Here is a 9,488-nt window from a genome sequence, read left to right on the forward strand (position 1 = left end):
AAAGTTCCCTAGAAAAGTTCCACCTGTATAAAAAACATTTGAGCCTATAAAATTTCTATAGATAAAAATTTTTCAACTTAACAACTATAGAAGTTTTCGAGAAGACATAAAACAGAAGATATGAATTTATCAACTTATCCAAAATTAACCGCGAATTATGGTATTTTTCGTTCAATGAAGGCAAAATGGCCAATATACTAGTTTTGTGGGCACTTGAATCCAGAGTTGTTACGGCATAATATGTCTGGCAGATCTGTCGACATATTTTCAGACATATTTTACATCGACATAAAATATGTCCGAAATATTTTTCTGCCTACCAACTTTGACATAATTTTATGTCTAAAACATTTTCTGCCGACATAAAATATGTCCGAAATATTTTTCTGCCAACTTACTTTGACATAATTTTATGTCTGAGACATTTTCTGTCGACATAAATTATGTCACAAACATTTTTCTGTCCACTTACTTTGACATAATTTTATGTCTGAGACATTTTCTGTCGACATAAATTATGTCACAAACATTTTTCTGTCCACTTACTTTGACATAATTTCATGTCTGAGACATTTGCTGTTTCTTATTTTAGAAGAAAAAATCGTACAACTTTATTGCTCATTTTAGATTAATTTGACGAGTAAAACAAAAGTTTCGATTTCCCCTTATTAGAATGTAAAAACTTAGTCTCAAACTTAGTTTTTATTACTGAATGTGGTTTTTATTATATGGCGTCCTGTGCCACGTTAGAAATTATGTTAAGTAGAAAGAAGGAGGAACCAGACAAGGTGTTGCTAATGCAGCTTTAGAATCAGATCAAGATATTCGTCAATTAATTTTAAAATGGACTCTTAATGAACCACGAGTGTCATTAGACGTTGAATTCAGCATTCTTGCGTACTGGAAGAAAAACCAGAAAACGAAATGGAATCGGCTCTATGAAATCTCGCAAGTAGTTTATGGTGCAGCGTTCTCCAGCGTAAAAGTTGAACGTGATTTCTCTGGATTCGCTTTGGTTTATAGCCATCTTCGTACTCGCATTTCAAATGATTTCTTAGACTCTATTATGGTGGTAAAAAATAATCTAGATTTAATTGATAAAATAAAATTTGTTTAAAAAGCTGAACATTTCACAATTTCTATTAGTCAATTTTTTGGCGCCCCAGTGCAAGAATCGAGTTCTGAAAACCTTTTTAGAGTCGAAACATAAAAAAAAAATTTTTTATAACGTAATAAAATTCTTTTAGCTTTTGAGTTAGCAAAGTATTTGACAGAATTCTAGCACAAAAAGGCAAAGTTAATTTTGAGAATAGAATTATGATTAAAACGGCCGTGATATAAAATGCTACAACTGAATAGCATTTGGATCAAAAGGCTCCAGCATCAAGAGTTTTTTTAATGCGGCTAGGAAAATCGTTTTAATGTCTCAAACGTGGAAGCGAGCATTCCAAGTCGTCATATTTTAGTCGTTTTAATTGACAATTAAATTCAGTGTTGCCAACATTTTTTACATGTGAAATGCCAAAAGCGTGAATGTAAAATGCCATAATAATGCCCTTTTTCATATCGCGGCTGTTTCAAAATGATTCCGTCACTTTATTTTGAACAAATTTCATCAATGAAATCAACTAGTTAATCTTCGGATCGGAAGTCAAAAGGTGTTTTTTATTATCCTTAAAAATTCTTGAGGGGCAAAAATTAATTTCAACTTTTTTTCCAAAATAAATACTTTTTCAAGAACTTAAATTTTTCTGTGTCAAAATGCCAAAATAAAGGTAAAAGGCCATAAAATACCATTGGATAAAAAAAAAAATGCCAATTTTCCAAAGTTTAGCAACCTATAATGCCATGTGGTTTGATTGAGGAGAGCAGTCATAAATATTTGATTCTAAGGCATTTAATTGCCAGTTAATTTGTTTGAGTTGTATCATTTACAATCTGAAAAGGGATATTTTCTCTTTAAAAAACGTGTAAGAGAAAAAAAAATTTTAACAACCAAACATTATCATTGATATTTGTTTTGTTTGAAATAAATTTTCGGTTAAGATCACTACTCTTCAAAAAACGATTCTGACGGTTCGGTTAAATTAAAAGATAAATTTTGGCCAGAGATTTTCTTACGGCTAAAAATTGCATTCTTACCGCTGCTTGAAATTGTCGGTTGTCCTATGGTTACTCTATTTTAACCTGAAACGCCGCGCTGGTGAAAAATTAAATTTTTAATAAGGTTTGCTTCGACCATAAATTATTCGACCTATCCTGGAACGGAATTAAATATTCTGACAAAGAGTTATTTTCTATTTTTATTATGTTGTAGACGATTAGATCGTCGAATTTATGCTGTAAATGGTTCGACCCTTTAAAAGTTCTACTTTTCTTTCTACTTAACATAATTTCTAACGTGGCACAGGACGCCATATAATAAAAACCACATTCAGTAATAAAAACTAAGTTTGAGACTAAGTTTTTACATTCTAATAAGGGGAAATCGAAACTTTTGTTTTACTCGTCAAATTAATCTAAAATGAGCAATAAAGTTGTACGATTTTTTCTTCTAAAATAAGAAACAGCAAATGTCTCAGACATGAAATTATGTCAAAATATGTGGATAGAAAATATTTCTGACATAATTTATGTCGGCAGAAAATGTCTCAGACATAAAATTATGTCAAAATATGTGGATAGAAAATATTTCTGACATAATTTATGTCGGCAGAAAATGTCTCAGACATAAAATTATGTCAAAATATGTGGATAGAAAATATTTCTGACATAATTTATGTCGACAGAAAATGTCTCAGACATAAAATTATGTCAAAGTAAGTGGACAGAAAAATGTTTGTGACATAATTTATGTCGACAGAAAATGTTTCAGACATAAAATTATGTCAAAGTAAGTTGGCAGAAAAATATTTCGGACATATTTTATGTCGGCAGAAAATGTTTTAGACATAAAATTATGTCAAAGTTGGTAGGCAGAAAAATATTTCGGACATATTTTATGTCGATGTAAAATATGTCTGAAAATATGTCGACAGATCTGCCAGACATATTATGCCGTAACAAATCTGGTCCCGATTAGCAATAAAAATCGAGACAATTTTCAATTTTCAGTCGAAATCCGGGACGATACCGAGACGAGACGAGATGTCCAGGACAAAAATAGAGCTTTACATTTTCCCGGAAATTACATCTTTTTAACGGACATAACGAGACATAATGAGACATACTAGTTAATCCTTAATGTGAAATTTAAATAATGAATTTCTGGCACAATTACCATTATTTATTTCAGCGGCTGTTATTGATATTGTTATACCATATACATAAACAGAGCTTTATAAAAGTTAATGGTAGCAACTGAAATCAGGGGGAAAAAAATGTTTTTGGGATAGTATTTAAATTTTTCCACTAAAATATATTGGAAGAAGGGGATTAATATGTGTCCAAGGGCTAAGTTTCTGATCATTTAATATTGTTTACCGTTGAGGTCAGTATTCACTTCTAATGCAAGAGTTTGTTTTACACTCATATTTAAGGGAAAGGTTATCCAAAGTGTCTTTAACTTTTTTGATCTATAAAACATTTGATTTTTTTTAAAAAGTGTAATTCTTGCAAAGACTAACAATAGAGCATGATATTCAATACCTAGTTCTTTTATTTTTTTCTCTTTTCCTTTGCTCTCCAATGACCACCCATTGTTTATGGAGTTTTCCAGAACCAAAATGGCTACTTTTATTGGTCATGAAATTTTCTTGAAGCAATTGGTGTTCTTTTTTTATAAAAGAATCATAATTTCTACCACGTTGTTTTAGTTTTTTTCTTCACTTTTGAAATAAATTTATCTAAAGTAGCATTTATTTATGCTCTATTTGCTAATTTCTTCAGTTTTATTTGATTTCGTTAAGTAAATCCTTCCAAAATCGTAATTTATCCACTCCTAATTCACGTATATTCGGGATGAGATCTAATCTTTTTGTTGTTGTTGTTTTTAAAATCATTAATATATACCAGAAACATTTTTGAGTACTTTATGTCATCTTTTACTTTACACTGTTTAACATTTTATGTTATAACTTCTTTGACAATTATCACATTACGTTCCATATAATGTTTAAGTAAATAATGTTACTTGTATATTACAGGAAATACTGAAGTTGTTAATTAATGCAATTTCAAATATCTAGCACCTCTTGAATAGTAAATCATTATTCAAATTAAAACGTTTTAACAAACTTCTAAGTAGCATATGATGACAAAAATATGTTTCTTGAAACTATATTTGATATGTTAAAACAAGTCATACAAGTAAAAAACTCGAATTCAAGAAATACAAATGTCCATGAGTCCATAAAAACCTTGTTTTTCACTATTTTCATTTATTTTGGTATAATAAACCACTGTTAAAAAATGGCGGAAGACAAGGTTTTTATGGGTTTATTGACATTTGTATTTCTTCAAAAAATATATAAAGTTATAAGATTATCTTCAAAACAAATATAATTTAGATTATTTAGATTAATTTAGATTATTTAATAAAAGGGCACTATATTTACCAAAAAATTGTGAGGGGTTTAGTGCCATTTTTGTTGTTGTTTTGAGTCACTGTGCGTTATTTCTGGCTGGAAAAAATTTTCTTCACTGCGAAAGTGCGAGTTAGATATCTAGTTAATATAATTGATCTGTCTCGTAACGTTTCGTAATTATCCAGGACACAGTTTTTAAATTCTTTATTCTGGGATAATCGTTTCCTTTGTCTCGTTATTTTTTTCCGGGAAATTTCTCGTCTCGTTTCGCTTTTCCCGGTTCATTTCGAAAAAATGATTCCGAGACGCAGACCCTTATTCTACAGCACACAGTTCAGCGTTCCAAAATCAGGAACACTTCTGCAGATTAATTCAAAAACTATTAAAATACAATTAGAAAATTGACAATCCGATTACGTGTGATTGCGATTGTAACGAATTTTTTACTGAGTGTTTGACATAATCGCAAGTTGCGTTAGAACTAGATGAAATTATAAACGTTTCGTAATAATTTCATATTTAAAGAACGTATCTCAAGTTCCATATCTTAAGTTAAACTGAATTAAAAATTCCCAAATCATTTAAAGGTTTGTTAAATTCGATGCGATAAATCACCAACAAATATTGTTTGGTAATGTTTTCACCTACCTAATGTAATCACCTACAAATATTGTTTGGTGATGTTTTCACCTACCTAATGTAATCACCTACAAATATTGTTTGGTAATGTTTTCACCTACCTAATGTAATCACCTACAAATATTGTTTGGTACACTGATCTCAAAATATAACTGGATAGCGTATTCAATTGCCTTTTTCAAAAAAAATTGAAGCCGAAATTGGCCTCCCAAGATGGCGGCGATCGGAGCTCTTAGCGGTGATCGATGTACATTTTATAAGGCTTTTTACAGAAATATTAAAGAAAATAAATAGAGTTTTGAAAGAAAAACTAGACTATGAAATAAAGTTTTAATGACTTGAAAGAAATGAAATGATTTCTAAAAAAATCAGACAACTAAAGTAATTATTTTGATACTAAGGTACAAAATATTAGATATACTTTACGATTAAATAATACTTATGCATAATCTATGTACCTTTTAGTTCTTAGTTACCCAATGCAGTGTGCTAGAAGGTTGCTAACATGACTGTATGGTAAGCGGCAGTGGTGTCTACTTACAATTTTGACAAATTTTATATTTTCAATTTTTGTAGCAAGATACCAGATATGTACATGCTGCATGAACTATTAGCTGAGTGCTGTGAGTACACACAACTCAGGGGTTCCTTCTAGGATTATTTAATACATATATGTAATTAATCGATATAGTATTTAATAAAAATATTAAGTACAGTATATAATTTTTTTTTTTAATGTGTTATTTTACTTATATTATTCTTTGTAATATTTTAGCTCTCAATAATTGAGTCAATTGTTTTTGACTTGTTATTCAAAACAAATCATTAAGGGAATGTTTTGATAACATATATTTTGTATGTTATCAAACATTATCAACATTATGTATCTTATCAAAAAATTTATGATACGTAAATTTACAATAAACTATCTGCATTAAATGTTGGAATGCATTAGTACTTTCTTATCATTTCAAACAAATCAGTTTTTTAAAATTCAAAGACAGAGGAGGTTTAATTAAACCAACTAAAAGTGTTGCTATCATATGCGAAGAAACTGAAAGATGTTTCCAAAGGTTGCTTGCCTCAATAAATGGCACCCTTCCAAGTGAAATAGGAATTCAAAATGCCATTTCTGGTGCTGTTTTGAGATCAGTTGATTACTCAAAAATGTTTAATGAGCGAACTTCTCATATGTTTGACTCAGCTATAACTGATAAACATTTATTTGCACTGATTAAACTTATTTCAGAAAACAATACAAAAATATATCTTTATCACCTGGGTAAAAAACAAACTGCCAAAATAACTGGAAAAAGCAATTAACAAAACTTATCCTATTCAAAAACCAATCAAAAATATTTTTATGATATGATGTGATGTGATATATATATATATATATATATATATATATATATATATATATATATATATATATATATATATATATATATATATATGTATGTATGTATATATATATATAATAACTCTAGAAGGAACCTCTGAGTTGTGTGTAATTACAGTGCTCAGCTAATAACTCATGCAGCATTTATAATTTTTTAGTGCCTATCTGATGAACTAATGCCTTAAAAATAAAATCAGCTGCCTACCATGCTGTTGTGTTATTAACCTTCTAGCACACAGCATGCTAACTATTTGAAACTTGAGATTTCTGCACAAGCAAACAAATACTTTTTCTTTACTTTTATTAAACAAACTAAATTTAAGCAAATTAAAATTAAAATTTGTACTTAGTTTTACTGAGAATTTTTATTATATTATATTTATTCTAAAAAACGAAAAACAGAAAATTAATATAGAGCAACTTATTGTAAGAATATGTTTTGTTAAATAAAAAAATATTTATATTTGAAATTTATGTAAATATGTAATATTCCGTTATTTTTATGAAAAAAATCTTATGTTAAACAAAAAAACTAGATTTTTATTAGAAAATTATATATTTATCAATATTTGAGCTTAAGATATAAAACTTGATTATCATCAGTTTCTTAATTTTCATATCACCATTCCTTAATTCCGCCGCCATCTTGGGAGGCCAAAACTGGCTTCAAAAAATTTTCCGTATACGCTATCCAGTTATATTTTGAGATCAGTGGTTTGGTAATGTTTTCACCTACCTAATGTAATCACTTACAAATATTGTTTGGTAATGTTTTCACCTACCTAATGTAATCACCTACAAATATTGTTTGGTAATGTCTTCTTTTCTACAAGAAAATTTTTGTTCAGCAAAAAATTAAATGAAAAAAAAAATAGTAATAATCAAAAGAAAATTAAAACTTTTAATTTTTTATTTAAATCTTTTTTAAATTTAATTAAATTTGAATCCAGTAGTTTATTTTATGAATTATTATTTTTTTAAACAGTTATTTTTGGATTTGACCGTCCATGAAAAGGAAGAATACACTGTTAAAACGGTTCTTCTACCAAACCAAAGTATTTTTCAAGTAACACTGTATAATTGTGAATTATTTTGTATTCCATTTGAGAATATTGTTGCATTTTGCAAAATGCATTTACACTTACTTGCATCTGATGTCTCAAAGTATTTTTCCCGGATATTGTACATGTGCAATACATCCTTGCCTATTTCAGTTGGCAGTTTATCGCTGTGTTCAGTAATAAAAAGTTGCTCAGCATGAATCTTAAATCAGTTAAAAATAGCCCCGTTATATGTATCATTAAACATCAAGAGGGGCGCGAAGACTTAAAAACCCCGTTATTCTCTACAGTTGTGTTGCATCCTGACCATTGATTTTTCCGTCCTTCATACTTCTAAATGGTCTAAAATGGTGTTACATAAAGAAACCACTGAATTTAAAGTTGCATCTCTAACAGCTTAAGTAATTCTAGTCATAAATCGAGATACAACGAAAGATGTTTACAAATGGTGGTAAACCTACCCCAAGATCGAAAACTTTATGCGAATTCGAAATGTTTTCACAAAAGGTCTTGAAACTATTTTTCAATTTTTAATAGTTGAAGATGTCCTCCTATGTAATCCATCTTGTAATTAGCGAAGCTGACAATTTATTTACAATTTTAAAAATGTTTTTTGCCAGAAATGGTACCGTTTACCCGGAATATAAGTTGATCTTCTAATCTTAACTCAGAAGAGAAATTTTGTAACTGAAAAACTATGTCGTATTTTCCACAGATGTGTCCTATCAATCCGCATAAATAATCTTCATCCAGACTTTTATTAACTTTTTTAAAAAAAAAATTGTTGTAATCATCTTATTACTTAATCAGCATAAAGCAATAATAGCCATAAAAAAAACACAAATCATAATTTGAACGTACCATGGTTTCTTTTCATGTTAATATAGTTATCACCCACGAACAATATCAGACTCGTAGGTGCACTGTTAAGCCCTACACGTCACGGTTTAAACGTCGCTTTTTTGTATCAGCTAAGGCTCCGTAGTAATTAGGTAATTTAAAACAAGAGTTTAAAAACATCTTTAAGAATACTATAGTATCCTATATTATGAACTTAGGTGCTAAAACCAAACTGTAAGTTGTGTAAGTTTAAAATAATATAGACTATTGTAATACTTCTCTTGACTTAAACTATTTTATTGGGTTCAAAGTATCAGAGTTCTTCCAAGCTTTGGTAGCCAAATGTTACAGTCTTCTATATTTAAAACTCTGTTTTTTTAAATATCTGTTTGTAGCTTGCAACAGCTAAAAGATTTGCTTGGTTTTCACTTAAGTGGTAATCAGTTCATTCTTCCCTGACCGGTAATATTAGAAATCTTTGAATCAAAGTCTCCGTGAGATTGAGAAATCATCTATTGCTTTCGCTATTATTATATGGTAGCACCCCGTCTTATTACTGCTACAACTGAAGTGATTCAAAATCTTGAGATTCCTCTGTCCTAAAAACAAATTTACAACAATGCCTCCATCTATTTCTTCATTCAGATCTGTATGTTCGAAAGCGTTATCAGCATCAACGCAGCTTACCTTCTCCATTCTCTCTTTTTTTATAGTGGATTTTCTCAATTCTTTTTCCATCTCCTATTCCCATTCTCTTTTTAATCTTTTTGCATCTTGCATTATACTTAGTGTCTTTGCAAGAACTTAACAACTACAAATTCTAAAAATGATAAGCATAAACATAATATTCTGCTTTGTATAAGATATATTAAGACTATCCAACATAAACACTAGTTGAAAATTTTTTGTACAAAAGTACGTTTTATTTAATACTGATTCAAAAACATTTGTCTTTAATTTTAAATATAATGTATTTCTATAAAAACTAAATGTCGTAAAAGTATAATTCTTAGGTGAAGA

This window comes from Hydra viridissima, unplaced genomic scaffold (genome assembly GCF_058129835.1).
Source record: "Hydra viridissima isolate aposymbiotic clone 2 unplaced genomic scaffold, HvirCarnegie_v1 scaffold_16, whole genome shotgun sequence".
NCBI classification, from domain to species: domain Eukaryota; kingdom Metazoa; phylum Cnidaria; class Hydrozoa; order Anthoathecata; family Hydridae; genus Hydra; species Hydra viridissima.